The following is an 18,385-nucleotide window of genomic DNA, read 5'->3' as shown; positions in this document are numbered from 1 at the left end:
ATTCTTCCCGATTTATTAGTTTGTTTTTGCCAGAATTGTTTTGAAACTGTTTGAAATTTGCTAATTGTCTCCACTATCTGGCAGCTGCATCTTTTTTTCTTCGTTGTCCACCTCACCCTCTCAACTGTTGAACCCATAATTTACACTACTGTAGTGGATGAAATTATGACTAAGTACTCTAACCTCTTGATGAATTTGGTGCATCTTGCACCACCGCACACTGCACCAAGACTGATTAATAAAGACTAGAATTTACTCGGACTCCCATGACAGCACGACGAGAGAGGGGATCCGCCCATCAGGAACAGGAAACCTACAGATACAAAAAAGCGGCACCTCTCCCCTGCCTCAGTTGGTTTCCTGTTCCTGCGGGGACGGGTGCCTACAGAAGGAGCCCAGGCCGGCCGAATCCGGTAGCGTGGGGGTCTCCTACCTCGGCCGGTGCGGAGATCCCTGGAGACGCCACAGTGGTCCTTGCTAGATTGCATGTCGGTGGCGTTCGCAGCAGGGAGCGGAGTCCGCAGCAGGGAGCGGAGTCCGGAGGATTTCCTGCCTCAATCAGCGTCGGCGCAGGTAAGTATCTCCCATTGGTGGTGCAGTGGTACAGTGTGTTTGCGGGTGCCAGGGTCAGGACTGTGTGGGTGAGCACCCGGAGCGCTACGATTCATCCCCGGCGTCCTGCACCGCTCTCGGCGGCGTGCTGGAGCGTTTCTGGGTGCAGTAACGGGGGGGTGGGGCGGAGTTAGTAGCCGCTTCCGGGTCGCCGGATGTCTGCGCATGCGCGGTAGATCCAAAATGGCGGTGCCCATCGCATCCTGAACGTCGGTTTTCCCGCAAGGCCCCCTACCCTCCCTGCTGTGTCCTGGGCCAATAGGGATAGCGCTGGCCTATCTGCTGACCGGATCCAAGGGGGATTTAAGCAGGTGACGATGTTAGAACCCTGCTTTTGGTCGCAATTCGTCATGTTAACCGCTCTGCATATAAGGGGAAAAGAAAACGTCAAAGTGGACTTTCTAAGCCGCAACACCTTAAGGCAAGGGGAGTGGTCTCTAAACAGTCTCGTGTTCAACCAGATTGTCCACAAATGGGGACATCCAGAGGTAGATTTATTTGCCACCAGGGACAACCGAAAGACAATAAAATTCTGTTCCCTAAATCCCAGGGAGAATCCTCTGGCGGTAGACGCCTTTCTGATCAATTGGGTTTTTTCCTATCGCCACGACAGCACCCACAACGAGAGAGGGGATCCGCCCACCTTCCGGACAGGAACCTACAGGTTAAAAAGGGGCGGTCCCCCTCGCCCTCCAGTTTGGGTTCCTGTCCGGACGGTGGGAGCCTACAGGTCACCTACCCGGGTCCGCCAAGCCTCTGCGGTGTCCAGGTGAGAACGGCAGAGTCGGGGGCCCGGAAGCAGCGTCGGGGGAAGTCCTGTGTCCAGCTTCCCCCCTCGTCTGGCAAGGAGCGGCTGAACGCCGAAGTGGCGTTCCCAGGGGAAGGCACGCCGCCCTGGGTCGTCCACACGCGCGCGACGCTGCGGGAGCAGGTCGGCGCTTATGACCCGGAAGTGATCTAACGACTTCCGGAGGAGGCCGGGAGGAGGAGCGCGGGACCTTTGAAAAGAAGGCAGCGCTTGGTGAGTGGTGTGCGGCAACATGTCTTCCACAGGAGATGCCGAACACCGAAAAGGAGAGCAGCAGCAGATCTCAGAGTGGAGATGTGGCACGCGGGCAGCAGGATCCTGGCACGTCACATCGCACCTCACCCCCTCAGAAACCGGTACTCTAATTTCATCAGCAGTGGTGAGTGTTATATCTGAGCCACTGGCTGATACAACTGTCTTCTATTCTATGTTTTGTTATAGGGGAAGAAGGCCTCAAAGTCCAAACATAAGCAGTGTGCGTTATGCACGGAGCCACTACCTGACACCTATGTAAAGAGATTGTCAGACGTGTATATGCCGTACGTTAGAGGAAGAGGCCCCCCTTCGTGTATCGGATTTGAGGGAAGTAATTAGGGAAGAAATAAAATCTCTTAAATCTAAGCGGCATGAGAAGAGTAGTATGGAAATGGTATCCGATTCCAGCCCTTCGTTGCAAGAGGGCGAGTGCTCGGAGAGTTCATCACCATCCTCCTCAGATGAGGAAGGAAGGCCTTGCTTTGCCACAGATAATATGGAGACTTTAATTAAGGCAGTCCGTGCGACTATGGGTGTGGCTGAGAGTAAAGAGCCGAAAACAACCCAGGAGATCATGTTCGCAGGGCTGAGCCAGAGAAGTCGCAAAGCTTTCCCGGTGGTAGATACCATTAAAGATCTGGTCAAACGGGAGTGGGACAAGCTGGATAAAGGGTTCTTACCTTCGGCCGCAAAAAGAAGGTACCCCTTTGAGGATGACACCTTATCCCAGTGGATGAAGATCCCAAAAATAGATGCGGCAGTAGCCTCTACCTCGAAAACAGGCTCGCTACCGTTAGAGGATGTAGGACTCCTTAAAGATCCTTCAGACAGGAAGGCTGACATGCTCCTTAAGAAGGTGTGGGAAGCATCATCTGGAGCATATAGTAACATAGTAAGGCCGAAAAAAGACATTTGTCCATCCAGTTCAGCCTATATTCCATCATAATAAATACCCAGATCTACGTCCTTCTACAGAACCTAATAATTGTATGATACAATATTGTTCTGCTCCAGGAAGACATCCAGGCCTCTCTTGAACCCCTCGACTGAGTTCGCCATCACCACCTCCTCAGGCAAGCAATTCCAGATTCTCACTGCCCTAACAGTAAAGAATCCTCTTCTATGTTGGTGGAAAAACCTTCTCTCCTCCAGACGCAAAGAATGCCCCCTTGTGCCCGTCACCTTCCTTGGTATAAACAGATCCTCAGCGAGATATTTGTATTGTCCCCTTATATACTTATACATGGTTATTAGATCGCCCCTCAGTCGTCTTTTTTCTAGACTAAATAATCCTAATTTCGCTAATCTATCTGGGTATTGTAGTTCTCCCATCCCCTTTATTAATTTTGTTGCCCTCCTTTGTACTCTCTCTAGTTCCATTATATCCTTCCTGAGCACCGGTGCCCAAAACTGGACACAGTACTCCATGTGCGGTCTAACTAGGGATTTGTACAGAGGCAGTATAATGCTCTCATCATGTGTATCCAGACCTCTTTTAATGCACCCCATGATCCTGTTTGCCTTGGCAGCTGCTGCCTGGCACTGGCTGCTCCAGGTAAGTTTATCATTAACTAGGATCCCCAAGTCCTTCTCCCTGTCAGATTTACCCAGTGGTTTCCCGTTCAGTGTGTAATGGTGATATTGATTCCCTCTTCCCATGTGTATAACCTTACATTTATCATTGTTAAACCTCATCTGCCACCTTTCAGCCCAAGTTTCCAACTTATCCAGATCCATCTGTAGCAGAATACTATCTTCTCTTGTATTAACTGCTTTACATAGTTTTGTATCATCTGCAAATATCGATATTTTACTGTGTAAACCTTCTACCAGATCATTAATGAATATGTTGAAGAGAACAGGTCCCAATACTGACCCCTGCGGTACCCCACTGGTCACAGCGACCCAGTTAGAGACTATACCATTTATAACCACCCTCTGCTTTCTATCACTAAGCCAGTTACTAACCCATTTACACACATTTTCCCCCAGACCAAGCATTCTCATTTTGTGTACCAACCTCTTGTGCGGCACGGTATCAAACGCTTTGGAAAAATCGAGATATACCACGTCCAATGACTCACCGTGGTCCAGCCTATAGCTTACCTCTTCATAAAAACTGATTAGATTGGTTTGACAGGAGCGATTTCTCATAAACCCATGCTGATATGGAGTTAAACAGTTATTCTCATTGAGATAATCCAGAATAACATCCCTCAGAAACCCTTCAAATATTTTACCAACAATAGAGGTTAGACTTACTGGCCTATAATTTCCAGGTTCACTTTTAGAGCCCTTTTTGAATATTGGCACCACATTTGCTATGCGCCAGTCCTGCGGAACAGACCCTGTCGCTATAGAGTCACTAAAAATAAGAAATAATGGTTTATCTATTACATTACTTAGTTCTCTTAGTACTCGTGGGTGTATGCCATCCGGACCCGGAGATTTATCTATTTTAATCTTATTTAGCCGGTTTCGCACCTCTTCTTGGGTTAGATTGGTGACCCTTAGTATAGGGTTTTCATTGTTTCTTGGGATTTCACCTAGCATTTCATTTTCCACCGTGAATACCGTGGAGAAGAAGGTGTTTAATATGTTAGCTTTTTCCTCGTCATCTACAACCATTCTTTCCTCACTATTTTTTAAGGGGCCTACATTTTCAGTTTTTATTCTTATACTATTGATATAGTTGAAGAACAGTTTGGGATTAGTTTTACTCTCCTTAGCAATGTGCTTCTCTGTTTCCTTTTTGGCAGCTTTAATTAGTTTTTTAGATAAAGTATTTTTCTCCCTATAGTTTTTTAGAGCTTCAATGGTGCCATCCTGCTTTAGTAGTGCAAATGCTTTCTTTTTACTGTTAATTGCCTGTCTTACTTCTTTGTTTAGCCACATTGGGTTTTTCCTATTTCTAGTCCTTTTATTCCCACAAGGTATAAACCGCTTACACTGCCTATTTAGGATGTTCTTAAACATTTCCCATTTATTATCTGTATTCTCATTTCTGAGGATATTGTCCCAGTCTACCAGATTAAGGGCATCTCTAAGCTGTTCAAACTTTGCCTTCCTAAAGTTCAATGTTTTTGTGACTCCCTGACAAGTCCCCCTAGTGAAAGACAGGTGAAACTGCACAATATTGTGGTCGCTATTTCCTAAATGCCCAACCACCTGCAGATTTGTTATTCTGTCAGGTCTATTAGATACTATTAGGTCTAAAAGTGCTGCTCCTCTGGTTGGATTCTGCACCAATTGTGAAAGATAATTTTTCTTGGTTATTAGCAGAAACCTGTTGCCTTTATGGGTTTCACAGGTTTCTGTTTCCCAGTTAATATCCGGGTAGTTAAAGTCCCCCATAACCAGGACCTCATTATGGGTTGCAGCTTCATCTATCTGCTTTAGAAGTAGACTTTCCATGCTTTCTGTTATATTTGGGGGTTTGTAACAGACCCCAATGAGAATTTTGTTACCATTTTTCCCTCCATGAATTTCAACCCATATGGACTCGACATCCTCATTCCCTTCGCTAATATCCTCCCTTAAAGTGGACTTTAGACAAGACTTTACATAGAGACAAACCCCTCCTCCTCTCCGATTTTTACGATCCTTTCTAAACAGACTGTAACCCTGTAAGTTAACTGCCCAGTCATAGCTTTCATCTAACCATGTCTCGGTTATTCCCACTATGTCAAAGTTACCTGTAGATATTTCTGCTTCTAGTTCTTCCATCTTGTTTGTCAGGCTTCTGGCGTTTGCGAGCATGCAGTTTAGAGGATTTTGTTTTGTTCCAATCTCCTCACTGTGGATTGTTTTAGAAATGTTCTTACCTCCCTTCTGAGTATGTTTTCCTGGGTCGTCTTTGTTCGAGTCTAATGTTTTTCTTCCCGTCCCCTCTTCTTCTAGTTTAACGCCCTCCTGAGCCTTTAAGCCCGCAATCGCAGGCACCTGTACGGCAAGATCAGTTATGGTCTGGGTGACTCAGCTGGAGGAACAGCTTAAAGCAAAAGTACCCAGGGATAAATTGTTAAACTCCCTGTCTCAGGTCAGGGAAGGAGCGGCTTATCTAGCGGATGCCTCGATTGATTCCCTGAAATTGGCTGCAAGATCGGCGGGTCTCTCAAATGCAGCCCGACGGGCACTTTGGCTAAAAACCTGGAAGGGGGATGCTCAGGCAAAAGCCAAATTGTGCTCCATTCCATGTAGGGGTGAGTACCTATTCGGCCCGGTGCTGGATGACATCCTTGCAAAGGCAGAAGACAGAAGGGATTTCCTAAAACGTTTAATCCCACTTTTAGGAATGCCTTCCGGAGACGCATGCCCTTCAGAAGATTCCAGTCAGACCAGCAGGGAAATAATCGCGACTGGGAAACATCGGATCAAAAGAAGAAAGGTGGATACTATAAGAACCCTTCATCTTTCTCAAGACGTAGACGTAATTACAGATAAAACTGATCTACCAGTAGGGGGAAGACTAAAGTTCTTCTCAGATAAATGGAAAAAGATTACTTCTAGTGCCTGGATAATGGGGGTGATTGAGTCAGGATAAAAATTAGAATTTTTGAGAACTCCACCAAATCATTTTGTGATAACATCACTGGACACTCCGGCCCAACAACAGGCCTTAGAATTAGAGATTCAACAATTGCTTACAAAGCGAGTTATTGAAGAGGTACCAAAACATCAGGAGAAGACGGGTTTTTATTCTCCGCTATTCTTAATATCTAAACCTGATGGGTCCTTTAGGACTATCATAAATTTACGTAAATTGAATAAATATCTTCAGTACCACGCTTTTAAAATGGAATCCATTAAATCAACAACTAAGCTTTTGTTTCCTAGGTGCTACATGTCGGTCTTGGATCTAAAAGATGCGTACTACCATCTTCCAGTTCACAGAAATCACCAGCAATTCCTCAGGATGGCAGTATGGGTAAACCATCAGATTAAACATTTCCAATATTTGGCAATGCCCTTTGGTCTATCCATGGCACCTAGAATTTTTACTAAAGTTATCTCGGAAGTAATGGCCCATATTAGGGAAAAGGAAACCCTTGTAGTGCCCTATCTAGACGATTTTTTGATAGTTGGAAATTCAATTGCTCAGTGTACGTTTAGGGTAAATGCCATAATATCATCCCTACAGGAACTCGGGTGGATAGTCAACTGGGAAAAGTCAAAACTGGAACCCACAAGACGTCAAATCTTTCTAGGAGTTCTTCTAGACTCAGAAGATCAGTCATCCTTCCTACCAGAAGAGAAGAAGCAGAAGATCATTCAAAGAATCACGGCCGTAAGGAAAACTCCAAACTTAAGTTTAAGAGACGCAATGTCTCTACTAGGATCTTTGACTGCGTGTATATCGGCAGTGAGATGGGCTCAGGCTCATACTCGAATGCTTCAATACGAGGTTCTTCAAGCAGAGAAAGATCTTCACGGTGCTCTGAGCAGAAAATTCGGTCTATCACCCGCCACTCTTCACGATCTGAGATGGTGGCTCAATCTGGCACATTTGTCAAAAGGGGTTCTCTGGACCATCACTCCGAACAACGTAATTACAACAGATGCCAGTCCGTTCGGTTGGGGAGCCCATATGGGAGACATTCTAACCCAAGGGCGATGGTCGATTCAAGAATCCCAGAATTCCTCAAATCTAAGAGAGCTTGTGGCAGTCAAACAGGCTCTTCTTTGCTTACTACCATCCCTGAGGAATGCACATGTACAGATACAAACAGACAATATGACTGTGGTAGCCTACATCAATCATCAGGGGGGGACAAGATCACGATCCCTAATGACCACTACAGCACAGATATTGTCTCTGGCCGAGAATCACTTACAATCCCTGTCGGCAGTTCATATAAAAGGGGAACTCAATATAGAGGCGGACTATCTCAGTCGCCATTCCCTTCGTCAGGGAGAGTGGTCCCTAGACCAACAGATATTCGATCGAATAGTCAATCTGTGGGGTTTGCCGATAATAGATCTATTTGCTACGAGGAAGAACAGGAAGGTCAGGAGGTTCGCATCCTTGCACATAGCAGACCAACCATTCATAGTGGATTCCCTTCGTGTCCGTTGGGACTTCCAGCTGGCATATGCCTTTCCTCCTATGTGTCTGATTCCGACAGTTCTCAGGAAGATCCGGGAGGAAGGAGCCAGAGTGATCCTAATTGCCCCCTTCTGGCCCAGGAGGCCTTGGTTCTCTCTCCTCAGGACAATGTCAGTGACCGATCCCTGGGTGTTGCCAGTGGTTCCGGAACTCCTTTCTCAAGGTCCATTTCGTCATCCAAATTTGGAGACTCTTCACTTAACGGCTTGGAACTTGAGAGGGAGCTTCTGAAGGAGAGAGGGTTCTCCAATGCTTTAATTACTACCTTATTGAAAAGCAGGAAGGAGGTTACTACAAAGATCTATACAAAAATTTGGAAAAAATTCCTTATGTTTCATCAGCAACCATTAGGAGGTAAGGCTCCGATTTCAGCTATTTTAGAATTCCTTCAGAAGGGCTGGGAATTGGGTTTAGCAGTCAACACTCTGAGAGTTCATGTTTCAGCCTTGGGAGTTCTATATAACAGTGATGTAGCTGGTAATAGATGGGTTGCTAGGTTTATTAAGGCATGTCAGCATTCTAACCCAATCCATATTGTAAGAATACCCCCTTGGGATCTAAATTTGGTGCTTGAGGCATTGACCGAACCTCCTTTTGAGCCATTAGACTCTATTTCGATAAAAAATTTAACTTTAAAGACAGCTCTACTTTTAGCATTAACGTCTGCCAGGAGGGTCAGTGATATACATGCGTTATCAGTAGATCCTCCCTATCTAATAATTCTCCAGGATAAGATTGTCCTAAAACCTGATCCTGCATATTTACCAAAAGTAGCAACTAAATTTCATAGAAGTCAGGAGATTTATTTACCATCTTTCTATGAAAATCCAGGTTCAGAAGAGGAGAAAAAATATCATACCCTAGATGTAAAGAGGGCGATATTAGAATACCTGGATAGGACACAAAGCTGGAGACAGAGTAGGGCTCTGTTTGTTTCTTTCCAGAATCAGAAAAAAGGTTCTGGTGTCACAAAGAACTCTATCGCTAGATGGATTAGAGAAGCGATATGTCTTGCCTATTCTGCCAGGGGAGTAACACCACCAGGAGGCATCAGGGCGCACTCCACTCGGGCCATGGCATCATCCTGGGCGGAGAAGGCAGATGTCCCCATTGAAATGATATGTAAGGCGGCAACTTGGTCATCACCTTCCACCTTTTATAAGCACTATCGCCTTGATCTATCTGCTAATTCCAGCTTACAGTTTGGCCGTTCAGTACTTAGTGCTGTGGTTCCTCCCAGTTAAATAGTCTTTGAAAGTCTCTCGTTGTGGGTGCTGTCGTGGCGATAGGAAAACCGGTTTTTACGTACCGGTAATAGGATTTTACAGAGTCCACGACAGCACCCATACATTCCCCCCCGTATTTAGTTACTTATTCCTGCACTCTGTTGGAAGGTGTGCCTTAGAGATCACTCTATAGAGGTGGTGGTATTTAGTAGTGTTTAAGATAATATTGTCATGTACTGATTCATTGGCGGTATCCCTTGTACTCTGGAACACAAACTGGAGGGCGAGGGGGACCGCCCCTTTTTAACCTGTAGGTTCCTGTCCGGAAGGTGGGCGGATCCCCTCTCTCGTTGTGGGTGCTGTCGTGGACTCTGTAAAATCCTATTACCGGTACGTAAAAACCGGTTTCGGCAGGCTTATGCGTTCCCCCCACTAGGCCTGATACCCCTGGTAATCAGGAAGATAAGAGAAGATCGAGCAAGAGTTATATTAATTGCCCCATTCTGGCCCAGAAGGGCCTGGTTCACTTGGCTCAGGATCATGTCAGTGGAGGACTCCTGGGTACTTCCGGACATTCCAGATTTACTCTACCAGGGTCCGATCAGCCATCCGCAAGTAAAGAGTCTCCATTTAACGGCATGGAGTTTGAGAGGGCGTTACTGAAAAACAGGGTTCTCCTCAAATTTAATTGAGACCCTTATGAAAAGTAGGAAACAGATAACGACAACAATCTACGGTAGAACCTGGCGGAAGTTTCTGGCCTCTTCTGATTTTAATTTAGAAGAGGGGATACCTATAAAACAAATCTTAGAATTCCTGCAAAGAGGCTTAGAGCTAGATCTATCCACTAGTACTCTAAGGGTACAGGTCTCGGCCCTAGAGGCCCTGTTTTCTTGTAACATCGCAAATAATTATTGGATCCCAAGGTTCATTAAAGCATCTGGTAGAACTAGACCCATACATAAGAATAGATCTATGCCTTGGGATCTCAACCTAGTCCTGTCAGCATTGACTAGAGAGCCGTTTGAACCATTACAATCAGCTTCAATTAAGGCCTTATCCCTTAAGACAGCATTTCTGGTAGCAATTACATCTGCCCGTAGAGTGGGAGACATACAAGCTCTCTCCAGGCTTTCCCCTTATACAGAGTTTCTGCCGGATAGGGTAGTCCTCAGACCGGACCCGGCCTATTTACCAAAAGTGTCGTCACGGTTTCACAGGACACAGGAGATAGTTTTACCATCCTTCCTTCCCAATCCCTCCAACCCTAAAGAAGAGCTACTCCATACATTAGATGTTAGGAGATGCCTGCTAGAATACATCTGTTACCGATACATGGAAGAAAGATAATGCGTTATTTTTATCTTTCCAAAGTCCTAGAAAGGGACTCAGGGTATCAAAGTACACACTAGCAAAGTGGATTAGGGAGGCTATCTCTTTGGCTTATACTGCAGGTGGGGGTCCGGCTCCGCAGAATCTGAGGGCGCATTCCACCAGGGCCATGGCTACATCCTGGGCGGAAAATCTGGAGTATCAATCGACCAGATATGTAAGGCGGCCACATAGTCATCCCCGTCCACCTTCTTTAAACACTATAGGTTGGATTTGGGGGTTTCCTCTGATCTCACATTCGGGTTAAGGGTGCTACAGGCCATAGTCCCTCCCTAAGGTACCTTACATCTCTGTAATTCTCTCGTCGTGCTGTCATGGGAGTCCGAGTAAAGCATTGAGCTACTTACGGGTAGCGGCATTTCTCGGAGGCCCATGACAGCACCCTTAGTTCCCTCCCTATTCACGTGGGGGTTGCACTTCCTATAAATGTATATATCTCACGTATGATACCCGGTTCCAATATATGGCTGAAATTTTGTATATAATCTGTATATAGTGTATATTTTTGTGTACCACTAACCGCGGTAGTCCTCTCAAGACTCTGAAATACAACTGAGGCAGGGGAAAGGTGCCGCCCTTTTGTATCTGTAGGTTTCCTGTTCCTGATGGGCGGATCCCCTCTCTCGTCGTGCTGTCATGGGCCTCCGAGAAATGCCGCTACCCGTAAGTAGCTCAATGCTTTTGCACCAGTTCTTGCTTTCCAATCAGAAGAGGCGCGCTAGGTTCTGGCACGAGGCGGTAGTCCAGGGCTCCCAGCTGGTGGCTGCAGACCATGGATTTGGCCGCTGGTCCAGAATCCTGCAAATTGATCTGTTCATCCATTCCCAAACCAATTTATCACAAAAGGTGTATTTATAAAGGCTCTATAAGTCTTGTGCTGATTTGGATGACCCAGTTTTCCTAGGGTGTTATGTGCTAAACTTTACCAGAGCGCAATACTTTCAGGACAACAGATGTAAAATAAGTCTTATCACTGTGAGACTGGTGCAGTTTTGCTTTTATCCTTCCTCTTTGCACAGAGCCATAACCTGATTTCCAGTCTCCCTCCAGGCAGGACATAGTCATTTCTTGACCTCTGTAGGGACAGGATTATCAGGCTATCACCTTAGTACCCTCACTTATCCTCCCTTCTTTTGAGGTCCATGCTGTCAGACTACATCCCCCTTCTCCATACGAGTGGCGGTTATGTATCGTCCTCCCATCAGTTCCTGGATCACTTTGCCACCTGGCTTCCACATTTTCTTTCTTGTGATATCCCCACCCTCATCATGGGTGACTTTAACATCCCCATTGCTTTTCCCCTTTCCCCATCTGCCACTCACCTTTTATCTCTTAACCTCCTCCTTCGGCCTCTTGCAGCATACGAAGTCCTACACCTGAAGACGAAACTCTCTCAACCTGGTCTTCTCCCGGATCTGCTCAGTGCATGATTTTACTAACTCCTCTATCCTGTTCTCTGACCACAACCTTCTTTCGTTCTCTGTCAAGAACTGCCGGTCTAGAAATACATAGGATGTTAACACCCAGAAACTTGTGAAGAACTTGGAGTCATCATTGGCCCCTATCTCCTCCCTCTCATGTCCTGATTCTGAACTGAAACATTATAATGAAGCCCTGCAATGTTCTCTGGATGAAGCTACACCTCCTATATGCAGCGCCCCAGAGTCCTGGTCGTTGCAGTAATGTCGCTCTGCCGCTAAGGGGAGTGATGTTATGTCTGATTGCACTAAAGGAGTTCACCTGACCAGGTATCACAGCACACATTACACTTCACACTCCGACCACCAGGGGGAGCAAAAGGCACTGTATTAGGTCACTCCTCACACTGGTAAAACTGGGGGTTGGTTAGGAAGTTAGGACAGAACGCAGCCTGGGAGAGATCCAGGGAGGACCTGTCAGGGGTGGGTTCCTGGCAGGTACCTAGCAGAACGAATAGAAAGCAATGGAACCGCGCCTGCACTACCTTGCGGCGGTATCCTAAGAAAGGACATGAAGAGAAGGATATTGTGGAAAGTGAGAAACGAGATCAAGTACAAAGGAGAGCCAGTAGGAGTCGTGCCCCGAGAACGGCAACTTCCTACTGAGTCGCGTAGCCGGTGACCGGAACACCGAGGAAGTAACTGACTCTATGCCTTACTTCAAATACCGCAGGACAGTTAATTATAGGTTGGCTGTCTACCATACATCACCTAAGCAGACATAGGGGGCAACTGTGGAGAGGGGCGTCTCTAGGGTCCCAGAATAGCTCCGAGCCTTCCCGTCAAACGGGTGCATCCTATCCAGATAACTTGGGGGACAAAGAGAGAAAGAACGAGAACAGAAGTTGTGAGGACTATCCTGAATGCTTAGCAGGGAAGAACTACAACACACAGGCGCTAGTGGTAGGCACTGATTTCCACCTGCAAAGGGAACTCTGGATGTGCCTTTGGACCGGCCGGACTCAGCCAGCCCTGTTAGCAGTGCTCTGGATTGAGGATCCCGAAGTCTTCAGTAAAAGGTAAAGAGACTGCAACCCTGTGTCCTCGTTATTAACTGCGCCTCACACCATCGCCACCTACACTACTGGGAAGCCCTGGGGATATACTTCACCTGTGGGAAGGTATACCATCTAGCTGCCATTCCATCACCCCAGCGGACCCCTAAGCAGCGTCGGTCGCCCTGACCGAACACCACAGGTGACTTTACGAACCCTTGACAAACTACCATCAACCCTTTCATTGGATGCCCCTTAGCAGGGTCACGGACCGGGTCCAGCCACCGTGACAACCCCAGAACTGAGACCGGACCAGTACCGAGTAACCTGTGGCCCTGTGTCTGGGGGCGCTCCATATACATAGAACAACTCTGCACAGACGGTGCCAACCCTGGCACACTGCAAACACGTTTCCTACAGTGGTGCTTCAAGTGTGCCGAACATCTGTGGAGAAAATCCAATCTACCTGAAGATTTCATCCATTATAATTTTATGCTTAAAACATGCAACTCTGCCTTTCACCTCTCCAAACAAACCTTATTTCAACACCCTCATCGCCTCACTATTCAACAATCCTAAACATCTTGACACTTTTCATTCCCTACTCAAGCCAAGAGTGCAGGCCCCAACCACAGATCTACTAAACTATCTATGCCTGACATTGCCATTTCTGTGTGGTTCTACAACATGCCCACAGTCTTGGGGTCATACTTTATTCAGAGCTTTCCTTCATCCTCACATCCGATCACTCGCTCGTTCTTGTTATCTACACTTCAAAAACATTTCTACAATTTAACCTCTTACTTTCGACTCTGCAAAAACTTACTGTTGCTCTTATTCATTCTCATCTGGACTATTGTAACTCTATTAATCAGTCTCCCTTTTACCAAACTCCCCGCTCCAATCTGTCTCGAATGCTGTTGCCAGGATCATATTCCTCACCAACCGTTACACCGATGCCTCTACCTTGTGCCAGTCATTACACAGGTTACCCATCCACTCCAGAATTCAATATAAACTTATCATTCTCACCCAGAAAGCACTCCACGGATCAGCACCACCCTACATCTCCCTCGTCTGTCTACCACCCTCTGCCCACCGTTCTGCTAATGACCTGGGATTAACATCCTCAATAATCAGAACCTCCCACTCCAGTCTCCAAGACTTTTCATGTGCTGCGCCAATTCTTTGTTCAGTCTGGCCTACCGCCTCAACACATTAACTATCCCTGTGTTGCTCATTCAAAATTTTCATCATTACCAGGATCCTCGTATCATGTTCTCACACGCTTCATGCATTTAATTAGCCCTCTGTGTCTGTACTTTTCCATATTCTGGCTGATAACTGGATCATGCAGCATTACAAGAACACCTGATTTCTTACACTATGGCTGGTCAGAACAACGAAAGCAATTGTCACCATCCACCTTTCGTGTCTCCTGTATTTCCTCATAGATTAAGCTTGGGAACAGCAGGACCCTCATTCCTCTTGGTATGTGTGGATTTATGTGATTGTTATGCTGTAATGTCTTATTGTCTGTACAAGTCCCCTCTAAAATGTAAAGTGCTGCGGAATTTGTTGGCGCTATAGAAATTAAAATTATTATTATAAGGCCTCTCCCACCTTCCAGTGCTTTTCCATGTCCCCACTGGGAACTCCTGAGCCGGTCAAGCCATCCAGGGTGGACACTTAGCTGAGGGACCTGTATCTGACAGTATGGACTCGGGAGTCTCAGCCTTCCCTTCCCTGTCAAGTGGTTTGAGGCCAACACCTTTCTGGATAGAGGTCCTTCGGCCAACAGCCAGCCAGCGCGCCTTCAACAATAATGCACTGCTCCTGGTTTTGCCACTGCTGCCATCCATGGTGGGCTCTCGGTACTACAAGCTTTCCAGTGTGCAGAGGAGACAGAACAGGTAAGTGCACTTTGTAAATGTGGTCTCGAAGGGCAAGGCATCTCGACTGATAGTCGTGCCTTTATGCGGAAGCTGGTCCCTGTCTCTGTTGCAGTCCGGGTGTACAAATATAATTTTAAAGATCTTGTGCTGTGCCCTCATTTATTTGCACATGGTAGTAGGATCGCCTTTATTTTCTCCAGGATGAGTGAGCCTAGGTTTGATAGCTTGTCTGAATTACCAAAACACAAAATAATTTGGACGTCGTATGTCTGCACTAAGGACCTGTATAGAGGCGGTTTCAAATATGGTCCATCTCTTGTGGGAAAGGGTCCTTCCTACCATTGTACGAGTGTTAGCCCACTGTGGATATAACATCAGTTCATGATTTTCTTCCTATGCTTACAGGTGCTTCTCACAAAATCAGAATATCATCAAAAAGTTAATTTATTTCAGTTTTTCAATGCAAAAAGTGAAACTCATATCAATAATCATTTCCCCTTCCTTCTTACCTACCCACCTGTCCTCCTCTGCTGACCTGCTCCTCAACCTCAAATCTGTCCTAATAGAACATAAAACAAGCCGCCCACTCTCCTCCCACCTGCTCTCCCTTTCTCTGCTTTTACTGCTGGCGACATGTCTCCCAACCCTGGACCCCCACAGCTCATATCTCCCATTACTACCGCTCCCTATCTAATAAGAGCTACCGCAATATTTCCAACATAAAACCCATGCCCCTGACCCCCACCCCCCTGCTCCCTTGTTATGGCTGGCAATCAGGCAACACAGCGTGCAGTAATCAGCGCACATACAGAGATCTGGCAATAACCAAAAAACAATAGGACGAGCTCTGAGACGTGGAATCTCTGTAGACTGCAGTACCTAATCTATCCTCACACAACTATAAGCAGCAGTGGATTGCGCCTAACAACTACCTATGCAACTCGGCACTGCCTGAGGAGCTGACTAGCCTGAAGATAGAAATACAAGCCTGACTTACCTCAGAGAAATACCCCAAAGGAATAGGCAGCCCCCCACATATAATGACTGTTAGCAAGATGAAAAGACAAACGTAGGAATGAAATAGATTCAGCAAAGTGAGGCCCGATATTCTAGACAGAGCGAGGATAGCAAAGAGAACTATGCAGTCTACAAAAAACCCTAAAACGAAAACCACGCAAAGGGGCAAAAAGACCCACCGTGCCGAACTAACAGCACGGCGGTGCACCCCTTTGCTTCTCAGAGCTTCCAGCAAAAGTTAATAGCAAGCTGGACAGAAAAAACAGAAAACAAACTAGAAGCACTTATCTAGCAGAACAGCAGGCCCAAGGAAAGATGCAGTAGCTCAGATCCAACATTGGAACATTGACAAGGAGCAAGGAAGACAGACTCAGGTGGAGCTAAATAGCAAGGCAGCCAACGAGCTCACCAAAACACCTGAGGGAGGAAGCCCAGAGACTGCAATACCACTTGTGACCACAGAAGTGAACTCAGCCACAGAATTCACAACACTCCCTCTCTTTGGAGCACTCTAGAATGCCCGCTCAATCTGCAATAAGCTTCATGTGATTCATGACCTTTTTCTCTCTCACAAGCTTGCCTTCCTCAGCCTCACAGAAACATGGCTAACACCCTCTGACACCGCCTCCCCTGCTGCGCTGTGTCATGCCGGACTCAACTTCACCCTTGCCCCGGCAACATACATGGTGGAGAAGTGGGTCTTCTCCTTTCTTCAAACTGCACCTTTAACCCAATCCCACCTCTACCCTCCCCTCTTTTGAAGTCCACTCTTTCCACGTCTACTCTCCCTCCAACCTGCAAGTGGCCGTCATATACCGACCTCCGGGCCCGGCCACTGCCTTTATTGACCAGTTCTCCACCTGGCTTCTTCACTTTCTCTCTGCTGACATTCCCACCATCATCATGGGTGACTTCAACATCCCCACTGATACCCTTCAGTCAGCAGCCTCCAGACTTCTGTCCCTTACTTCATCTTTTGGACTTACTCAGTGGTCGTCCGCAGTCACCCACACAGACGGACATACATTAGACCTGGTCTTCACCCGTCTCTGCTCTCTAACTTCACCACCTCCCCTCTCCTTCTATCTGACCACCATCTGCCCTGTCCTCCTCACCGGTCACCCATGTCCAGCAACATGCGCACCCCGCAGAAACCTCACACACCTAGACACCCACACACTCTCTGACTCTATCCTACCACTGGCATCCATATCCTCACTCCACGACAGAAAGTGCCACTGCTTTCTACAATGCCACTCTCGCATCAGCTATTGACACGGTTGCCCCTCTCATTCATGGCAGAGTGCGACGCATCAATAGACAACCCTGGCACAATAAAACCACTAGAAAGCTCCGGCAAGTGTCCAGGGTTGCAGAGCGGCGTTGGAAGAAACCACATTCGCCGAACGACTTCACTGCATTCAAACAGGCAACACTCGCTTTTAAATCTGCTCTTACTTTTGCTAAACAGGCCTACTTCACAACCCTCATATCTTCCCTATCCTACAATTCCAAACAGTTATTTAAAACCTTTAACTCCCTTCTCCGCCCCCCACTGTCCCCTCCAACCTCCCTCATCTCTGCTGAGGACTTTGCCACACACATTAAAAATAAGGACCAAATAAGGCAAGTCTTCATTGTTCAACCACCACAACCCCTTTGTATACCAGACCAATGCCCAAACCCCATAACCTCCCTATCCAACATCACTGAAGGTGGGTTTAATTGTCTCCTCTCCAAAATGCACCTCACCACCTGTGCGCTTGACCCCATCCCACCTCCTCCCCAACCCTCACCACCACTCTTATCCCATCCCTAACCCACCTCTTCAACCTATCACTAACTTCTAGCACTTTCCCCTCTGCTTTCAAACATGCCACAATCACGCCTATCCATAAAAAACCCAACCCTCGATCCAACTGCTTTGTCCAGCTATCGCCCAATATCACTGCTCCCATTCGCTTCCAAACTCCTGGAGCAGCATGTCCATGCTGAACTTTCCTCCCACCTCTCATCTAACCTGCTCTTTGACAATCTACAATCTAGTTTCCGCCCCATCACTCAACTGAGACAGCCCTGACCAAAATTACTAACGACCTACTTACAGCCAAAGTTAATCTCAATCTATACACTTGGCCTGGGACAACTCATAAAGTCCCATGGATTCCAGTACCACCTTTATGCTGATGACACTCAGATCTACCTTTCTGGCCCAGACGTCACCTCTCTGCTCTCCATAATCCCAAAGTGTCTATCAGCCATATCCTCCTTCTTCTCCTCTCGCTTCCCCAAACTCAATGTGGACAAATCTGAACTCATCATCTTTCCTCCATCTCATAGATCTTCCCTACCTGACCTATCTATCGCAATCAATGACATCATGCTTTCCCCGTACTGGAAGTCTGCTGCCTTGGAGTAACCCTTGACTCTGCCCTGTCCTTCAAACCGCACATTCAAGCTCTATCTACCTCCTGTCGCTTCCAGCTCAAAAATATCTATAGAATCCGTCCTTTCCTCAACCGTCAATGTACTAAAATGCTTGTGCATGCCCTCATCATCTCCTGTCTTGACTACTGCAACATCCTCCTCTGTGGCCTCCCT

This window comes from Ranitomeya imitator, chromosome 2 (assembly GCF_032444005.1).
Source record: "Ranitomeya imitator isolate aRanImi1 chromosome 2, aRanImi1.pri, whole genome shotgun sequence".
Taxonomy (NCBI): domain Eukaryota; kingdom Metazoa; phylum Chordata; class Amphibia; order Anura; family Dendrobatidae; genus Ranitomeya; species Ranitomeya imitator.
The sequence above is the reverse complement of the archived record's forward strand: the minus strand, read 5'-3'. Positions refer to the sequence as shown.